Source organism: Pelodiscus sinensis, chromosome 7 (genome assembly GCF_052426305.1).
Source record: "Pelodiscus sinensis isolate ZL-2025 chromosome 7, ASM5242630v1, whole genome shotgun sequence".
Classification (NCBI taxonomy): Eukaryota; Metazoa; Chordata; order Testudines; family Trionychidae; genus Pelodiscus; species Pelodiscus sinensis.
Genome location: NC_143058.1, coordinates 9,724,716 through 9,743,150, shown reverse-complemented (window position 1 = coordinate 9,743,150; position 18,435 = coordinate 9,724,716). Strand labels below are relative to the sequence as shown.

The 18,435-nt window shown below is 45.9% G+C and overlaps 1 protein-coding gene across 18 annotated transcripts in view; it reads left to right on the top strand.

The window, feature by feature from the left end:
• The first annotated feature begins 3,331 nt into the window (after nt 1-3,331).
• Nucleotides 3,332-18,435, top strand: part of CLASP1 (cytoplasmic linker associated protein 1) — a 250,612-nt gene continuing 235,508 nt past the window's right edge. For 3 of the 18 annotated variants that reach the window (XM_075933084.2, XM_089779650.1, XM_075933082.2), the window contains exon 1: nt 3,559-3,998. The gene's annotated coding sequence lies outside the window, so the exon portion shown is untranslated. Of the gene's footprint in view, nt 3,479-3,549; nt 3,999-18,435 lie in introns of those variants that run through there. The other 15 variants (XM_075933097.2, XM_075933090.2, XM_075933087.2 and 12 more) reach the window with 10 other exon arrangements.

Here is an 18,435-nt window from a genome sequence, read left to right as displayed (position 1 = left end):
CCCCTTTCTTCTCTGTGTGCAGGATCAATGGGACAAAATTTCCAACAGCTAAATTGAGATCTCTTCAGTCACTATTTCTAAGCACTTCTAGGTAATCTCTTATTCTCTATAGTATTCTGTTTATGCAGACCATGCAGGACTTTGTATTTTTTATCATATTGTTCCAGTTATGCCTGCAAACTTGCTGGAGCAAGGATACTCACATTTGTTTGGCAGAGTTTACATTTTGAGGAAACCCTTATATGCTGATGGACAACATAAATAACTCTGACTTTACACTATATGCAAGTGTTAAATACAGAAGGCCAGATTCTGATCTCAGGAACACTCATGAAAAACAACATTAGATGGTTCTATTTGTTCAGACACTTACCCACACTTATACTGGAGTAATAGTGCAGAATTTGCAGCACCAATTTTACATGTAACTACAGAAGGTTTCATGGATTTTAGCATACGCATTTATGATTCTGTGGTTCATATAGATTTTCAGGTCCAGAGCCTCACAGGTGTTTAGGGACCTTACTACTAAGGATGTTAAGTAGTAGGTAAATGACCAATTGTGTATTCAATACAATCTGTGCAGAGTACACGATTAGTCGATAATGGGCCGCTGAGGCTCTGCAGTTTAAATGTAGTAAAAGCTACCCAGTTTTTACTACATTTAAAAGGCAATGGCACAGCCGGGCAGCTCTTGCTATATAGGCAGTCCCCGGCTTACGCGGATCCGACTTATGTCGGATCCGTACTTACGAACGGGGCTTTTCTCGTCCCAGAGGATGCGGGCGGCGGGACTGCCCAGACGCGCCGCGGTCCCGCTGCCCGCATCCTCCGGGGCGAGAAAAGCTGCTTCGCGTCTCCCTGGTCTGCTGGGGGTGGGGGCGGAGATGCGGAGCAAAGCCGCGGAGGATGCGGGCGGTGGGACCACGGCGCGTCTCAGTCCCGCCGCCCGCGTCTCCCTGGTCTGCTGTGGGGGGGAGGGGGCGCAGCTAGTGCGCCCTCCCCCCCAGCAGACCAGGCTTTTCTCGCGGACGCCTGTGGTAGAGCAGCTGGGACGCTGCCGGTTGGTCCCGCAGCGCCGCTCCTCGGCGCTACTGGACCAACCCGGCAGCACCCCAGCTGCTCTGCCCCAGGCGTCCCCAAGTCAGCCGCTGCTGAAACTGACCAGCGGCTGACTACAGGAAGCCCGAGGCAGAGTTGCTCTGTCCCAGGCTTCCTGGAATCAGCCGCTGATCAGTTTCAGCAGCAGCTGACTTGGGGACACCTGGGGTAGAGCAGCTGGGGTGCTGCTGGGTTGGTCCCCGCAGCGCTGAGGTGCGGCGCTGCGGGGACCTACCCGGCAGCGCCCCAGCTGTTCTGTCCCAGGCGTCCAGATTCAGCTGCTGTTGAAACTGATCAGCGGCTGATTCCAGGAAGCCTGGGACAGAGCAACTCTGCCTCGGGCTTCCTGTAGTCAGCCGCTGGTCAGTTTCAGCAGTGGCTGACTTGGGGATGCCAGTTCCGACTTATGTACAAATTCAACTTAAGAATAAACCTACAGTCCCTATCTTGTACGTAACCCGGGGACTGCCTGTACTTAAAAGGCAGAGCTGCAGTGCCTCTGCCTCCCCTACACTTCCCACCCCACACTGCAGAGACGGTGCTGGGGGGACTGACTTTTAAGCTGGCTTCCTGCAGCACCAGCTCCTGCTTCCTACCACCCCTTGCTGCCTCTGATTCTAGAGGCAGCATGGGCTGGGGAAGAAGAATGCATGCAGTCAGTTCTACTACCCAATAAGTCTAGGCTTCTTGGGTAGTCAATTAATTGACTACTCTTTTACATCCCTACTTACTTCTATGAAAATCAGTGGGAATTAGGCAAGTACATTCCTTTGGTGATCCATGCATTGGATACTATACTAATGGGGTGGAGGTAGGCAACTCAAATATAGTTGATTTGTTGATGGGCTAATTTGAAGACCCTATTAATTTCATTCCAACTCATCTGATGAAAAGTTTAACGGGTAGCCATGTTATTCTGTAACTTAAAAAACAATGAATAGAGCCTTTGTGGGCAACCCACGAAAGCTCATGATGTCATTTGATGAAGTCGGTTTTACCCACGAAAGCTCATGATTTTTTTTTTAAGTTTCCAATGTACCACAGGACTGCTCATTGTTTTTAATAACGGATTGTTCACCTGGTAAAGGATGGGCCTGTTTTACAAAGTGAATAAAACCAGTGCTATTGGCAGGGGCAATGCATAGTTTTAGCAGCAGGAAGCTGCTCCCTTTCCAGGAATACAGATGGTGCATCACCCCACAGCCATGCCTATATACGGGAGGTGGGAAATGCTGGTACATCTACCGATTGCAGCCAACACAGGATATTTACCCTTACTTCCTGCTGCTTGTAGGGAAGATGAAAGGTCCACACTCAGATAGCAGAGTGTTCCTCCCATATCCCTGGTGTGGCGGGGCAGGTAAACCCAACCTTCTCTGCAGCATGGAGATACAGACCCTATTTCCTCATCCCACCCAAGTCAATGCAGTATCGTCAACCTCCAGCATTTAAAAATCCGGAGTCAGGCCCTCAAAAACATAGGAGTGACATAAACATCATGCGACTTAAACAACAACTGGGGCATCCCTTTCATTTGGCCTCCAGTTTCTGAACCTTTGGGTCACGTGAGAGTAGGGTTGCCAGATACTGTCACAAAAAATACAGAATAGGGCGGGGGAAAAAAAATTGGGTGAGCAAAAAACCAAAACATCCCCCCCAGCTGCGGAGCAACAACAGGGCAGGGGAAGAATGATCCCAGCAGCCTTCCGACCCATAAAAACCAGATATTCCAGACATCGTGCATGGCGGGTATTTTCTGGTGCTTTTGTTTTACCAGACTGAGGCTGCCAGTACCGGACACCTGGCAACTCGAGGGGGTGTCACATTGTCAAGCTGCCCGGGGCAATCAGGCCAAAGCTGTTTTTAAGGGGGGGGGGGGGAGGAGTGTTCCCTCCTCACAGGACTCCAGCAACTGGAGCTTAGTTACCTCAAACATGACAAGGGATAAATGCCCCATGATCGCCCCTCCCCCCATACCCCTGGGCGCCCCTCCCCCATGCCCCTGGGCGCCCCTCCCCCCATACCTCTAAGCGCCCCTCCCCCCATACCTCTAAGCGCCCCTCCCCCCATACCCTATGATCGCCCCTCCCCCATGCCCCTGGGCGCCCCTCCCCCAGTCTCAGAGGAGGAGTGGGGGCGGGGCGCCTATCCCCGGAAGCGACCAGGGGAACTTGCCCTCAGCGCAGCGTGACTCTTACCCCGGAAGGGTTCCCGGCCGCTTCCCTCAGCCCGTCTCTCGCCTGTCCTCGGCCCCAGTGGCGCCCCGCCCCCCAAAGAGCCGCGGCGGGTGACGCTCGCTGGCGGCTGCCAACGTTCCTTCGGGGGCAGCAACAATCACGGGCCGCGGGAGCGCGCGCCAACTACGGAACCCCGGAAGGTGTGGGCCGGGCGCGGGGCGGCCCGGTATGCGCATGCGCAACCACTACACTGACCTCATCTCATCCACGCTGTGGAAGACTTCCTCTCGCTCCCCATGGGAGGCGTTTCCGGCCGCTCTGGTCTTTTCCTCCCCCCCCCCATATGGTGAGCGAGGGGAAGTCAGCAGCCGCGGCGCCCGCCTTCGTGCGCGTGCGCCTTGGCTGGCTCGGGGCGTCTGCTAGAGAGGGCTGCGCGCTCTCGGGCGCATGCGTGCTGGGGCTTCGCGGGCCTCCTCGCCCGGCCGGTGGGTGCTGAGTGCGCCTGCGCTCTGGGGGTTCCATTCTTACCCAGCCCAGCAGCAGCAGCAGCGTTAGCAGCATTGGGGTGGAGGCGGTGGCGAGCAGCAGCAGCAGGAGGAGGCATGCACTGCAGCGGGCATTAAGCGGGCTCTGCTGCTCCCGTGCTACTGCATGCACCCCCGTCTCCTCCATGAGCCCCGTTGTGCCTGCACCCCCCATCTGCCCTCCCACCAGCGCCAGGTAAAGCCCCACTGTCTGCAGCCTGGGGGGGGGGGGTGTATGGAGGGGAAGGGGCTGCCGTCAGCCCTGGGCTGGTTGGAGGAGGGAGGATGGCTGGAAGGGGGAGGGGCAGCATTGTTGGGTGCAATGAATGGGTTGCAGCGCTGCGTCTGTCCGGGGCTGTGCACCGTGGAAAGCCCGCCCGGGCGCATGGCTGGGGGGAGCCCCCCGGCTTCCCGGCAGGGTTTGTGCCCAGCCCCGCCGTTGTGGTTTTTTACAATCCGCCTTTGGAAGCGTTTCTTCTCTGCGCCTAAGGGGCGTCGCGCTCTCCCGGGCACACGAGCGCGGCGAGGCTGGGACGGCGCTGCCCTGCGATCGCCCTCCCGCGGGGATCCCCGCGCTTCCCTTGTTGCGAGCATTTTTGAAAAGGAGCGGACAAAGCCCGGCGGAAAGCAGCGTGCGGACGAGCCCTGGGCTGCATGGGCCGGATGACCTAATAGGGCTGGTGTGGGGATGGATTTATAAATCTAAGCCGCGAGGGGGTGGGGAGGGTAGATTCAGGCTTTTGTTTCATCCGTAATTCTCCCTGCTTAGATCTGAGATTAGCGCATGGCTGTATGGACTGCAATACTCGGGCACTACGGGTGCTTTTGCTATTCGCTCCTTCCCTCTGGATCTCCATTTGAACAGCTTTTAATTAGATTCTTTATTGTATGTTCTTTATCTTAAAAAAAAAATGTGGTGGTGTAATCCGAATAATTGACAAACAGCTTTTAAGGATTCTTCGGTGTACCACTGGATGTTGGTATTCTGTGGGTTATCGTGGGAGTGCACTTGCTTTGAATTGCCAGTGGGGTAGAGGTTTTGATCAGTGACCAACTGTCTCCCCACCCAGTGCACGGTTAATACAGATACTGTGATACTTTAGTGTGTATTTTGTGGTTGATATTGATATTTGAGTAACTTGATGCTTTTGTGTACAAGTGACAATGTCTAAAGGCAGGAAGCTAGAGGATTAAATAACTTGTCTAATATAAAGCTGTTTAAAGAGTGTGGTAAAAAGACACAATGTTTTGCTCCTCTGCAATTTAAAAGCCTGTATTGATTTGAACAGAACAGTTACTAGTTTTTTGGGGTATTTGCATGTGAGACCAGCTTTGCCTTCCAGAAAGGCAGAGATGTTCAAACACTTTTGTGTTGCTCCTGAGGGTCTGCTGTGCCCTCAGATACATATATGCCACTTCAGTGGAAGGGACTTTCCTCATTCTTTCTTTAAAGGAGAACATGTTTAAAAAGCAGCATTATTGGATACACTGCACTAGGTTAGAGGCTATGCTGAACTATATCCTGGAATATATATAAGAATTAGGACTGTTTGAATTGGTGGTTGACAATTGTCATTGCTAGTTTGGTTGTGAAGCAGAACTTGGCAAAATCTTATTAAAATCTTCAGTGGAAAGACAACTTAGAATATTTGCTTGCAAGATCCTATCTATGCATTGTCTTTAAGGCTTTGGATCCTGTTTATTTTTCCTCTTTGCTTCTGCTTTAAAAAGTGCTTTTTGGAACAAATGTTGGACACACCATTGAAGCCAGTCAGAGCTGTAGTTTTTACGTTTGATTTCTCCCTGTCAGTCAGGCTATATCTACACTATCACTTTTATCTGTAACATTTATGTTGGTCAGGAGTGTGGGGAAAAACACCCCTTTCACTGACAAAAGGTGCCACTGTAGATAATGCTATGTTGGCAGGAGAAAGTCTCCATCTAAATGCCACTTGTTGGGAGTTGGTTTAATTATGCCAGCAGGGGAGGTCTCCTGCCAGCATAGGGGTACATGGAAGATCTTACAGCAGCACAGCTGTATTGCTGTACAGTTTGTAGTGTAGATGCAGCCTTAGTGCCTAGTCCAGCTTCTACTATTTTTTGGGAGGCGGGAGGGGGGGACTTTAGATCAGGCCCTGGATAAGTGTTGCTGTACTCACAGATGAACTCACACAAGAAAATGGTGAAAGACAAAACTGCCCTTTCACCTCTGGGTGAATGCTTTTTACAATGTGATCTATATTGGACCTATCAGTCCACATCCTCAAAGGAAACTTGCACAGCATTTTCAAAAGGTGAGCCTGGGAACTTAAATTCATAACTTTGCTGGACACCTTGATTTTGCTGTGAGGCTTTAAGCACAGGCACTGATTCTGTGCATGCTCCAGGGCTGTAGCACCCAAGGAGAAAAATTAGTGGGTGCTCCGTACCCACCAGCAGCTAAGCCAAGTGCCTCTCTTCTGCTGGTGGCTCCACTGACTAACTCCTTCCCCTCCCTCACGCTGCCTCCTACCTGCTGCCAGACAGCTATTTTGCAGCTTTCGGGATGCTCTGGGAGGAGAGGGGATGGGGGTGTGTTTGGGGAGGAAGAGCTGGGGCTTGGGGAGCGGGTAGAATGGGGACAGGAAGGAATTGGGAGCTTGGAGAGAGGAGCGTGGGTAGGGCTGAGTGTGAGGTGGAGTCTAGCACCCCCTGGTAGAGAGGAAGTCCAAGCCCGTCTCCAAGTGTGTTTCCCAGACCAAAAGGTGAGCTCTGGGTAAGTTTGACAGCTTGTTCATCTCACCCACTAAAAGACATTACTTCCCCCATCTTTTCTCTCAATACAGGGAGAGAGGCTTGTTGCTGGACCAAATCCTGTAAGCACACTTGAGTGGTATGCTAAGGCTCAGCTTGTGGAACAAAGACCCAAAATAAGAGAGAAAGAGAAACAGATGTAGGAGGGTCTAAAGAAAGCCTGGACATAGTTATTTAGCATATGCATATAAAATATTTATACAGCCCCCATTACTCTGATGTCTGAGCTCTTCACAGTCTCTAATGTCTTTTATCTTTGCAGCATCCTCTGAGTTAGGAAGGACAATCATTCCCATATTACAGAGGGGGACTGGGGCACAGAGATGGAGCTATTTCCCCGGGATGTTTGTGATGATGCAGGAAACTGAGCCAGAGTCTCCCAGCTTAGAGCCCTAAGCACTTGATGGAACAAATCCTCCCAAACTTCAGTTTTATGAGTTAGCACTTCTGACTGAACAAAAACGATCTCCACTCTGTAGCTTACATAGGCAGAGTTGGCAATCCTCAGATCAGCCCAGAATCTAGAAGGTGCAAAGGTGGTTCTCCTGCATGGAGCCTTCTCTTCTGGGTTTACTAGGTGCACAAGTTCGATCAGACCCCATGATGATCAGATCTGCAGTGAAGAGCAGTGTCAGCTTACATCTGTCTCTGTTTCCTAAAATAGACCAAAGATGAATAAAAATATCTTAGGTCATTTAAATTTCAGTTGAATCTGCTTGAACTTTTTTTAGAAGTTAAATGAAAACATTGCAGGATTACACGACTGTATTTGAACTAGAGATCAGGTAGTCTATTTCGATGGCAGCAATGTACTAGAGAAAACATACTTGAGCCATTCCCTTGCAATAATCTAAAGACACTTCATTTTTAAAAATGAACATCAGTGCCACGCCCACCTTTAGTAAGCCTTACACTAGCTACTGCACTCTCCGTACTTGGGGATTAGACTCTTCAGATGCTTGGCTAAATTAGGGTGTAGGGAACATGATAAATTCACAAATAATATATGCATTAAGATCAAAGCTCTTTGAAATTGCCCTTCAATAAAACCTTTTTGCCCTCCTGTAACTTAAGTGGCTTGAACTTTTTTAAAAAGTACAGTTTAAAAATGCTTGTATAAAAGGAATAAGTATGAAAAATGAAGTCCATAGCTCTTTAAATCTGACAGACCTATTACAGTGCAGGATGCTGAGGAACATGTGCATATTTCATTTGTAACTAATGCTGAGTCAGTTATGAAGATCTCAGATTCTGTGACTTTCCAGGACCTTTGTGACTTGTCCCCCACTCCCAAAAGCTGTGCCTCCTGCTCCACCCAGCAGCAGTGGTATCCTGGTCTGCATACTGCCACTCCTTGCCCAAGAGGACCCAAGACTTAGTCGGGGTATACAGTGCATGTTGTGGACAGATCACAGGACATACATTTTTGTTTACGTCATGTGACCTCTATGTGACTTTTACTAAAAAATACCAGTGACTAAAACATAGTCTTATTCACCAGTTTCCATGCTGTGCACCTCTTCTCTTTACATAGCTCATTCAAGGGCTTAAGGCAGTTTTTGAGGGGTTATAACAAGATACAAACAATGCCTGAAATACCATGGCAGAGCTAAGCATCCAAGCAGACTCTCAGATACACTGCATCCATTATCACAGTAAAAACCTGATGAGAACACAGAACAGACTAGAAAGCACCATTCAGCTAGTCTATGACATGGCATAAATGGCCAGAACTATAAGAATTCTATAACACCCACCCTCTCTTCCTCTGTTGGATGACTGCTCCATTCACTATGGGAGCAGAATAAGTGATGTGTTCTTGGCATGCACAGGCCTGTTTGTCGTCAAAGTGTTGATTTTTCCAATCAGTTTCCCGTTTGTGATAGGGTCCTACTGGGGTGGGCAATAAGTGGCCTCCGGGCCAGATGTGGTTCGTCTGGGCTAATCCCAGAGGGTGCTTTATCTACCGGCACATCTACAGGTATGGCTGCTTGCAGCTCCCTTTGGCTGCGTATCACTGTTCCCGGGCAATAGGAGCTGCAGGACGCAGTGTCCTGGTTCCCATTGGCTATGAATGGCAATCCGTGGCCAGCGGGAGCTGCAAGCAGCTGCAAGCAACATGCAAGTATAAAGTACTGGTGGTCCGCCAGAGTAACCCTAGTGAATTGCCTCTGGCTTTTTGCCCACCTCGGTATAAAGTAAGGGTGTTAGCATGTACCTGTTGACGTGATTAACAGGTAAGTCGGGGCTTATTGGTTAATTCTAACAGTTATGTGCACTGCCCCGCCTGCCCTTGCTGCCTCTGTATCGGAGGCAACAAAGGGGGAAGACAGGAGCTGGTGCTTGTGAGGAGCTGGCTTTTAAGCTAGTTCCTCATGTGCACCGGCTCCCGTAGAGCCGCCTGTTCCCCTGCACTGCTGCTCTGATAAAAGCCATCTCCTTGTGATCACTGGCTCCTGCCTGCCCCCCCTGCATATAAACGTGTAACTGCTAAAAAAAAATTCAGTGCTTACAGGGTCTCTAGTATAAAGCCATAAACAAAAACTCATTGTGAAACTGACCAGACTTTGAATGGCAATTTGTGTATCTTTTTCTGCTTTTCTTCTGAAAGAGGCTACATGGGGCCAAATGTTGGGGAAAAGAACCCTGTTTTGGAATACCCTTTCTTCCTCATAGAACGAGGTTCACAAAGTTGCCGGAAAGATGTCTGCTTTTCCGAGAGATATTTTTTGTGGAAAAGCAGACATGTACCTCTGGTATCTAGGAAAAGCTCTGTAGTCTAGACGTACCCTGAATCGCTGTCATAGAGAGAAGGATTACAGGATCTGTTCAATGTATAAGAAAACTCAAAAATCAAACCAAGAAAAGTTATCATTAATTTGTCTGGTTTTTCTACACTGTAGCCACAGCTCAGACTTAAGATTTCTACAGTCCTTCACTTCAGACTTATTTTGACAGTTTAGTTTGTTAATAGCAGGGATGGGGAACTGAAGGCCCACTGGCACCCTTTACAGTTGTCTCTCTGGAGCATGTCAAATGGGATATTCAAACTTATTACTTTTTTCTCACAAACATGCTGTTGTCTCACTTGTGCTGTCAGAGAAGTGAGGCCTAATATTGAAACGAAGGTATTTCTCTGTTTGCAATGCATTAATTTTTGAAGACCATGTCAAACTAATTCCAAAATTTGAGGGAACATTCTAGGTAAATGGAAAGGACCATATGGATTTTGAAGTCAATCAGAAAAGCAGAAAAATCCAGTTTCTATACAGTGACCATTCAATAGTGACAGAGATAGCTCAGTCCCTCCCTCTAGTTCATATGTATACTTCAGTTCCATTGGTTGAAGTGAGTCAGCAAATGAAACTACCAAGTCAGGGTTGAAGTGTCTTCATAGAGTTGGGGGACCCAAGGTTCAGGACTGGAAGAGGGAGGCTGCTTCAGATCAAGATCTATAGTGGCTAAGTAAAGTAGTATTGAGTTGGAATGCACTGTCATCCGAACACTGTAAGTAGAAAGCCGTCTTCCTTCTATAAGTTAAGACTTGTGGAATAAATCTCTGCTTAAACTGCTGACTTATAAACACTGGGATACGAAATCTGCGATAAAGATATTTATTATTCTCTGGGCCTTCCTGAGAATTTTTCCCTCATTCCATTTTATGTTTTGTTTTTGGTCATAATATAAGCACCAACCTATTGTAACTAATGTGGAATGACTATCTTCTGGTAAATGTTACATATTTAACTCAACTGCTTAGGAAGAGAAGTACTTGCATCGTATAATGCAGCTATATAACCTATTCACTTAGGATGAGTCTGCACTGCACCCGTATCTCGAAATGAGGTACACAGTTCGAGCTATGAAAATGGCATAGCTTATTTCGAGTGTATGTCTAAACAGTGCCAAATTTCGAATTAAACCGCTATTCTGAAATGCTCCACAATCCTTGTGGAATGAGGTTTACAGGGACGTCGGAATTGTGAGCCTGTTATTTCCAAAGAGCTTTTGAAATAAGGGGCTTGTTTAAAAGACATGGAATAGCTATTTCGGGATACTTTGAAATAGTGCTGTTGTCTAGACTTACCCTTAGGTTCTGGAATGGGTGCACAGTTTTCCTCCATATGTAATAACAGGGCTCATTCTGAAATGTAGACTAGATAACAAGGCTGCTTTCCTCTTTACCCAGCTCTCACCTCCATATATGATTTGAAGGCAGACTAGTTAGGAGGCAGTTTAAAAAAAAAAGCACAGCTAAAGATGCCTAGCTGGACAGCCAGTGCACTGATATTTCATTTGCCCTCTCTACACTCCCATCATCTATTTTGGAGTTTTTAAGGGTTGGAAGTGGTAAAATTTAGCTGCAGTACTTGGGTGCTTTGTTGCTTACTGATTTCTGGGAGGTTGTTGAACACTGCCAAGCAGTTCTGTTTGCTTAACCCAGCTTTAGACTTGGTCACAGTCTCTCCTCCCAAGTATAATATGGAGTCATAAACCATCAAGTTAGTATTTCTAGCAGCTTTAGGCTGTCCCCCCTTCTAATCCCAGTGACAATCCTCTAGAAGATCCCGCAGTAAAATCACACTGCTCTCACATGCAGATGTGGTCCAAACACAGGGATTCCTGACTTGTAAACATCCCTTCCCCCTCCAAAACCCTTGTGGCCCTGGCAAGTCACTTACTCTCTTCCATTCCTTGGTTCCCTGATTTCCATGTGGGATGCTCTCTGCCACTTGGGGACTGGTTAGTTAAGGTTTGTAAAGTGCTTGGAGAATTAAAATTCTGGCTGCCAAGAAGGATTTTCTTTCAGATCTTTTACCACAAATAAATCCCATTTTTAGTCACAGCATGCTGTTTTGCTTGAAAGTTGAGGAATGAATCCTAATGGTTGGTAAAGACAAGTTTTGAAACGGACAGCAGTGCCTACCTTATTTCTGTAAACGTTCAGACCTTTATCTTGCCTGGAAGAGCAAGAAAAAGGGACCTTTTTCTGGCCCATTGCTTTCATATACTGGCATCCACCAGATTTCTTTCAATTTGGGGAGCCCCAGAAGCGCCCTTTGGACCTCTGCTAGGCAAGCTGTGTGTGGCATTGCCCTTCCCTTTCCCTCGTTAAACTAATGAGAAGTTTGATGCTTCAGAAACCTCATGCAGTAAATCTGTTTTCCCTCAGGGAGTTCTTCTTCTTTTGCGCTCACGCACAACTCACTTCTTGTCTGTCTCCTTTGCTCTACTGGTTGGCTATGTATTAGGAGGGAGTGCCTGGCGGATTTGTGAAAGTAATAAGGATAGTAGTTTCATCCCAACCTGTTACTGAGATCTCCTTAAAACCAGATTATCCTGCTCTCATACCCAGTCAGCAGTTGTCTCTTCTCAGAAAGTTGGCTTGCCATCTGTTACGCATGTGCCTCTCCTCCCAAAACACAAGAAAATTGGTAATCTTTCGTTTGTCAGTGATGTCTCGGGGGGGGGGGGGGGGGAGAGGAGAAGATGGAGGAGGAAGAAGGATGATGGTCTGCTTAAGGCACTAGTTAGACTTTCAGCAGAACTGAATTCAGTTCCTAGCACTGCCAAATATCTCATATTTGACTGTGGGCAAGTCACTAAAACTCTGTGATTTGGTTCCCCATATGTGAAATGGGGCTACTACTTTTCTCCCATCTTTTGTCTTTTTGGATTATATACTCCATCTCTTCTCCAGGCACATCTTGCTTAGGATCATAATCGTGGTTCAGGGATGCTAGCTGCTATTGCAATGCAGATTGCTAATAACAGTGAGGTTCTCAAACTTTCCTGGTGTGGACTACCTCCCCTCCTACTGACAGCAACTGCAGCAATTTACTGACTGGGGGGGACGGGACTATTCAGTGTATCTCAACTTATTTTAACATGATCATGAAAAGTGGAGAGCCACTGATGATGTATGTCTCAGCAGCATGTCTCCTCAAAGCACTGGTAATCTATGGACTGCAGTTTGGGTGGCAGAGCTCTAAAGCAATGGCTTCCAAATGTGCTTTTTTTTTTCCTCTCGCAACCCAGTTGAAGAAAATTATTATTGGTTGTGACCCAACACAATTATGTCTTTTGACTCGAGTGCAGGTGTGGGGTGGGGGAACCAGGAATGAGGGATTTGGGGTGCAGGAGGAGGCTCTGGGTTGGAGCAGAGGTTGGTGCTTGTGGTTGGGCACAGGCTTACCTCTAGTGGCACAGTGGGGACTTTCTCCTGCCGCTGTGGATCATACCGTGTCCCGGAAGCAGCCAGAAGGCTCCTAGGCAGAGGCACACAAGTAGCTCTGCATGCTGCTCTCACCCACAGGCACAGACCTTCCTCAGCTGCCATTGGCTGGGAATTGGCCAATGAGAGTGTGGAGCCAGGGCTCCGGGTGTGAGCAGCACTTGAACCCCCCCCCAGGGGTGTGAAGGGCTAGTCAACTAATGCTTATCGGATAGCCGACAAGCTTGTCGACTAGTTGCTCCCCCCCTCCCCCCTTTGCTGCCTCTCTCAGAAGCAGCAAGGGGTGGGGGAAGAAGCGGGTGCTTCAAAGCGGCAGCGCTACGTGGAGTCCGGGATCGGCTGGGGAGTCCTCAGCTGAGCCCGGGCTCCACGCGGCGCTGCTGCTTTGAAACTCTGGGAGGAGCCTGATGCCGGGCTCCGCGGTGTTTCAAAGTGGCAGCGCTGCACGGAGCCTGGGGTCAGCAGGGAGTCCCCACCTGATCCTGGGCTCCAACTAGCACTTTTGCCTTTAAAGTGAAGCAACAGCCCTGAGGCAGAGATGCCCTATCGACTAGTCAAATAGTTGATGCATTTTGCATCAACTATTCAATTAGTCAATTACCAGCAATTTAACATCCCTACCTCCACCTCCTACCTAGGAAGTAGATGTGCTGCTGACTGCTTCTGGGATGCAATGTGGTCCGCAGAATCAGGACAGGCAGGAAGCCTTCCTTGGTACCCCAACTGTCATGGGTCACCCTACAGCAAGGTGACCCAGTGCCTGGAGCCCGTCCTGGGTCACGACCCATAGGTCTAAAGGGGTTATATTGGAGAAATACTAGGTATATTTAAGACCAGGTTTCAGGGTGAATTGATTTAATTCAGAGCAATTTAAATAGCTGATTTTAATCATAATTTAAATCAGCAAGCAGAAAAACCTTCATTTAAACAATTGATTTTACTTGTGTTTTGAATTTGTATTTCAAATATTTTCCTAATGAAAATTTGATTCTCATTGGTTGATAACCATTAAATATATTTATCTGTAAATAAATATAGCTTTAACACTAAATTTGGTGCGTCTTGGTAATGAGGAGAATACACTATTCATATCCATTTATTTAAGACCTTATATAGATTCCCTCTTTAATTTTTGTTGATAGTAAATGGTGAATGATGAATTATGCATTTATTTTACTAAATGACTAATTTTTACTTGAAATTTGTGCCAAACTCCCTTTTCCCTTTGATGGAAATTCAAATTTAATTAAAATTCAGAAAACAGTATTTTTAAATTAAAACTAAGTAAAATGTTCTGGATACATAAAGTTATAGTTTATAGTTTACATGTTTTGCATTTAAAACTAACAGATCTGTTAAAGGGAATATTATCTGTAGCTAGTTTAATTCAGTTGAATACTTCTGGTCACCATGTCCTTCAAGATTTTAGAAATAATGGAGCTCATCCTCTCTCCTCTAATTTTTATTTCTTAATTGGAAGAAAACAAGCTTTCATGCTTTTTGTTCTCTATGAGCTTCTTAACTTTGACTGAACTAATTGTTGAACTAATCTAGTTGAACAAACTGGAATGAAGAAAATATTGTCTCTGCATGTACAGAAGAAGTTAGAGCTGTCAAAAGCTGATTGTGCACATCAGCAAACACTTGTTCTAGGTGATTAGCCAGTGAATGTTTCCAGTTCAGAGGTTTGACTTTCTTTAAAACTTGGAGCCATATATTGCTATGTATTATTTTTGTATTTAATTTAAATGGGCATATGAGGGCCTCCTGCAATCTATTCAATATCTTCATCATTGATTTTTTGTGTAATGGCATAGAGAGTGCACTTACAAAGTTTGTGGACGGTACTATGCAAGTGCTATGGAGGATCCAGTTATGGTGCCAAACTGGAGAAATGGCCTGAAATAAATAGAATGGAATTCAATAAAGACAAATGTAAAATACAACACTTGGGAAAGAGTAATAAATTGCACAACTATAAAATGGGAAATGATTGCTCAGGAAGGAATACTACAGAAAAGGATCTGTGGTCTATAGTGGATCACAAACTAAATGAGTCAATGTAATACAGTTATAAAAACTGAACCTCATTTTAGCAGGAGTGTTGTGGGCAAGACATGGGAAGTAGTTCTTTAGGTATACTCAACAATGTTAAGGCCTCCGCTTTAATGCTGTGTCCAGTTCTGGGTGCCACTTTTCAGAAAAGATGTGCACAGAATGGAGGATGTCCCAGAGGAGAGGAACAAAAATGATTAAAGGTCTAGAAAACATGGCTTACAGGAAAAGATTGAAAAAAAAAATTGCATTTGTTTAGTCTGGAGAAGAGAGAACTGAGGGATGACATACCAGTCTTCCAGTCATAAAAGGTTGTTTTGAAGAGGAGATGATAAATTTGTTCTTTGTGCTCTGAGTTCAGGACAAGAAGCATTAAGATTGAATTTCAGAAAGCGAGACTTTAGGTTAGACATTAGGAAAAAATTATAAGAGTAGTTAAGCACTAGAACAAATTGCTTAGGGGAGGTTGTAGAATATCCATCATTAGGGGCTTTTATGAGTAAGTTATACAAACACCTTGTTGGGATGATCTGCAAGATAATACATAGTTCTGCCTCAGTCTAGGGGACTGGATTAGATGACCTATAGAGGTTCTTTCCAGCCTTACATTTCTATGAATCTGTGATTAATAGAGTATACATTTAGGACTTGACATAGGTTTGTCAATTTCAAATTTAATTTTTAAATGGTATTTAAAAAAAAATAGATAAACCATACCTTTACTTCAAATAAATCCAGTTTGTTTTTTTTAAACTTGACTTTTATCCCCCCTGCCTGGTTTGCTTCTTAATCTTTGGAGAGCAGTGCCAGTTTGCAACTTTGAGCCTTAAACTCAATTCTTACAAATTGCTGTGATTCTGTTATTGCATAAGCATGGTGATTTGTGCCCTATAAGAACCTATGGCATTTTCTATGCTTAGATGCTGCAGTAGCTGCTCCAACGCAAATCTCTAGTTCAGACATACAGCCTCTTCCTGACTTGTGAACCGGTTACGGACCAAGCAATTGGTCGTAACTCGGTTCGTTCATAAGTCAGACCCCATTGAGTTACATGCGACCGCGCTGTTCGTAACTCGGGATCGCGTTCGTAACTCGGGATCCGCCATTTGCGACAGTTTTGGTCGTAACTGCGAACGGTCATAAGTCGACCGTTCGCAACTCGGGGCCGGCTGTAGTTGAACAGGAGCAACAATTCATGCTGGTTAAAGCTTAACCTCTTTCCGACCTGGGTAAGTTGTGCCAGTACAAATTGTGCTACACTGATATTATAGCCTCTAGACCAGGGGTTCTCAACCTTTTTTGGTCCCTGTACCTCCTTGGCTTTTAGTAAACCTTCCCGTACCCCCTATTCAATATGAAAGGAAATAAATTCTAGACTCTAGAATCCACAACTTTTTTCACGAACACTACTAGTTTTGGAATATTTCAATTAGGATAATCTAGTTATTTACCAAATATTCTCCATACCTCCTTGACAAGCTTCTCGTACCCCCTGGGGGTACGCGTACCCCAGGTTGGGAACCCCTGCTCTAGACTGTGGCATTTGCATTGGGGTGGACATAGCCCTCGTAAAGAAATGTCAGGGTTATATTTACCTTGGTCCTGTCCCTAAGTATTGAAGGTCTGCTGATGAGGTCCAAGGGGACAGCTCTGCCTGCAGCATCAGAGTTTGTTGTACTCTGAAAGCATTCAGCAGTAACGGGGCATGTACAAGTGGTCAGTTTAATGTGCTCCCAGACTGGAGTTTTAACACAAGGGAAATCTTGCAATTTCCCACTATTAAATCCAGCTCAACTTCTTTCTAATGTCAGCAGTATTGTTGGTCCATCCTATAGACAGGTCACTGGCTGCACTCTGTATTTTAAGCATCGTGTCTCTGGTTTAAAAAGCTGATAGCTTGTCCATTCTGGGACCATACACTAGAAACTCCATACTCCAGGTGCCCTAATTGGGCAACACCCATAGTACGGACTCTAGCAGATGGATGCAGAAGGGGCTCTGCTTGCTGCTGCTCCTACTTCTGGCCAGCTGGGGGAACAGCAGCATAGCAATGTCTTCTGCTGGAGGTTTTTTTTTCTTAGTGGCAGGGACAGTCAGTATGTGGGAGCAGTGGGGGACATGGAGTGCCAGGTAAGCATCCTACCCTCATCCTCCTCGCACTCTCTTGGGCCCGACAAAAATATTTAAACTGGCAAAACCTGTTTCCCAAGGTTGCCAGATTAAAGAGGTTTGAGTGTAGTAGTAGGGAACTTGTGTGAAATTTTCCCAGTGCCATAAAGAGAAGCGTAAAGAGACACTATGCACTTGCAGTTCAGTACACTTCAGAAAAGTTATGTAGTTTCAGGTATCATTCTGGTTCCTGAGTGTTGCTATCTTTATAATTTTGCATTCACATTTTTTATTAAAAGACTGGTTGCTGCCCTTTTGCTGTTGAAAGGTTTACACACATCAGATTAGAAATTAAGAACAGCCATACTGAATCAGACCAATGGTCCATCTAGCCCAGTATCCTGTTTTCCAGCAGTGGCAATGCCAGGTACTCCAGGGGGAATGAACAGAACAGGGAATCATCAAGTGATTCATGCAGTTTCTGGCAAACAGGGCAGGGACAACATTTCTGCCCATCCCGGCTAAAAGCCATTGGCGGACCGGTTATCCATGAACTTTAGTTCTTTTTTTGAATCATGTTGCAGTCTTGGCCTTCTCAACATCCTCTGGCTAAGTGTTCCACAGGTTGACGATGCTTTTTGTGAAGATATGCTTCCTCTTGTCTGTTTTAAACCTGCTGCCTATTAAATTAATTTGGTGACCCCTAGTTTTGTGTTATATCAAGGAGTTGTTAAATCTTCTTTATTTTCTTTCTCTACACCAGTCAAGATTTTTATAGACCACTGTCATATCACCTCTTAGTCGTCTCTTTTTCAAGATGAAAAGTCCTAGTCTTATTCATTTCTGCTCATACGGAAACTGTTCAGTCCCCCTAATGATTTTTGTTGCTTTTTTGTAACTTTTCCAATTCCAGTATATTTTTTTTGATCTGGCATGACCAGAACTGCATGCAGTATTTAAGATGTGGGCATAGCATGGATTTATATAGAGGCAATATGATATTTTCTGTCATCTTATCCATCACTTTCTTGATGATTCCCAACATTCTGTTTGCCTTTTTGACTGCCGCCGCACAGTAAGCGGAAGTTTTCAGAGAACTGTCCACAATGACTCCAAGATCTCTTTCTTGAGTGGTATGAGCTCATTTAGACCCAATCAATAAATGTATATAGGGGAAATGGAAACAGATGGTACACAAAGTGCTGTCAAAGAGACATAGTAAATTGGAAAAAGAGTAATCTTGCAATTGTAGCAGTTTGCAATGTAAAAAGTCTGTTAAAAGAGTAACCGTGTAACCACTGAAAAATCTTAGGAGTTACATGATTACATGTGCTGTGGGCAGTATACAGCTTAAATAAGCTGTCTATATTGTCTGTCTTTCTCCCATACCTTGAGCTCCTAAACCCTTACATCTCTGCTATCTCCATCTCCCTCTAAGCTT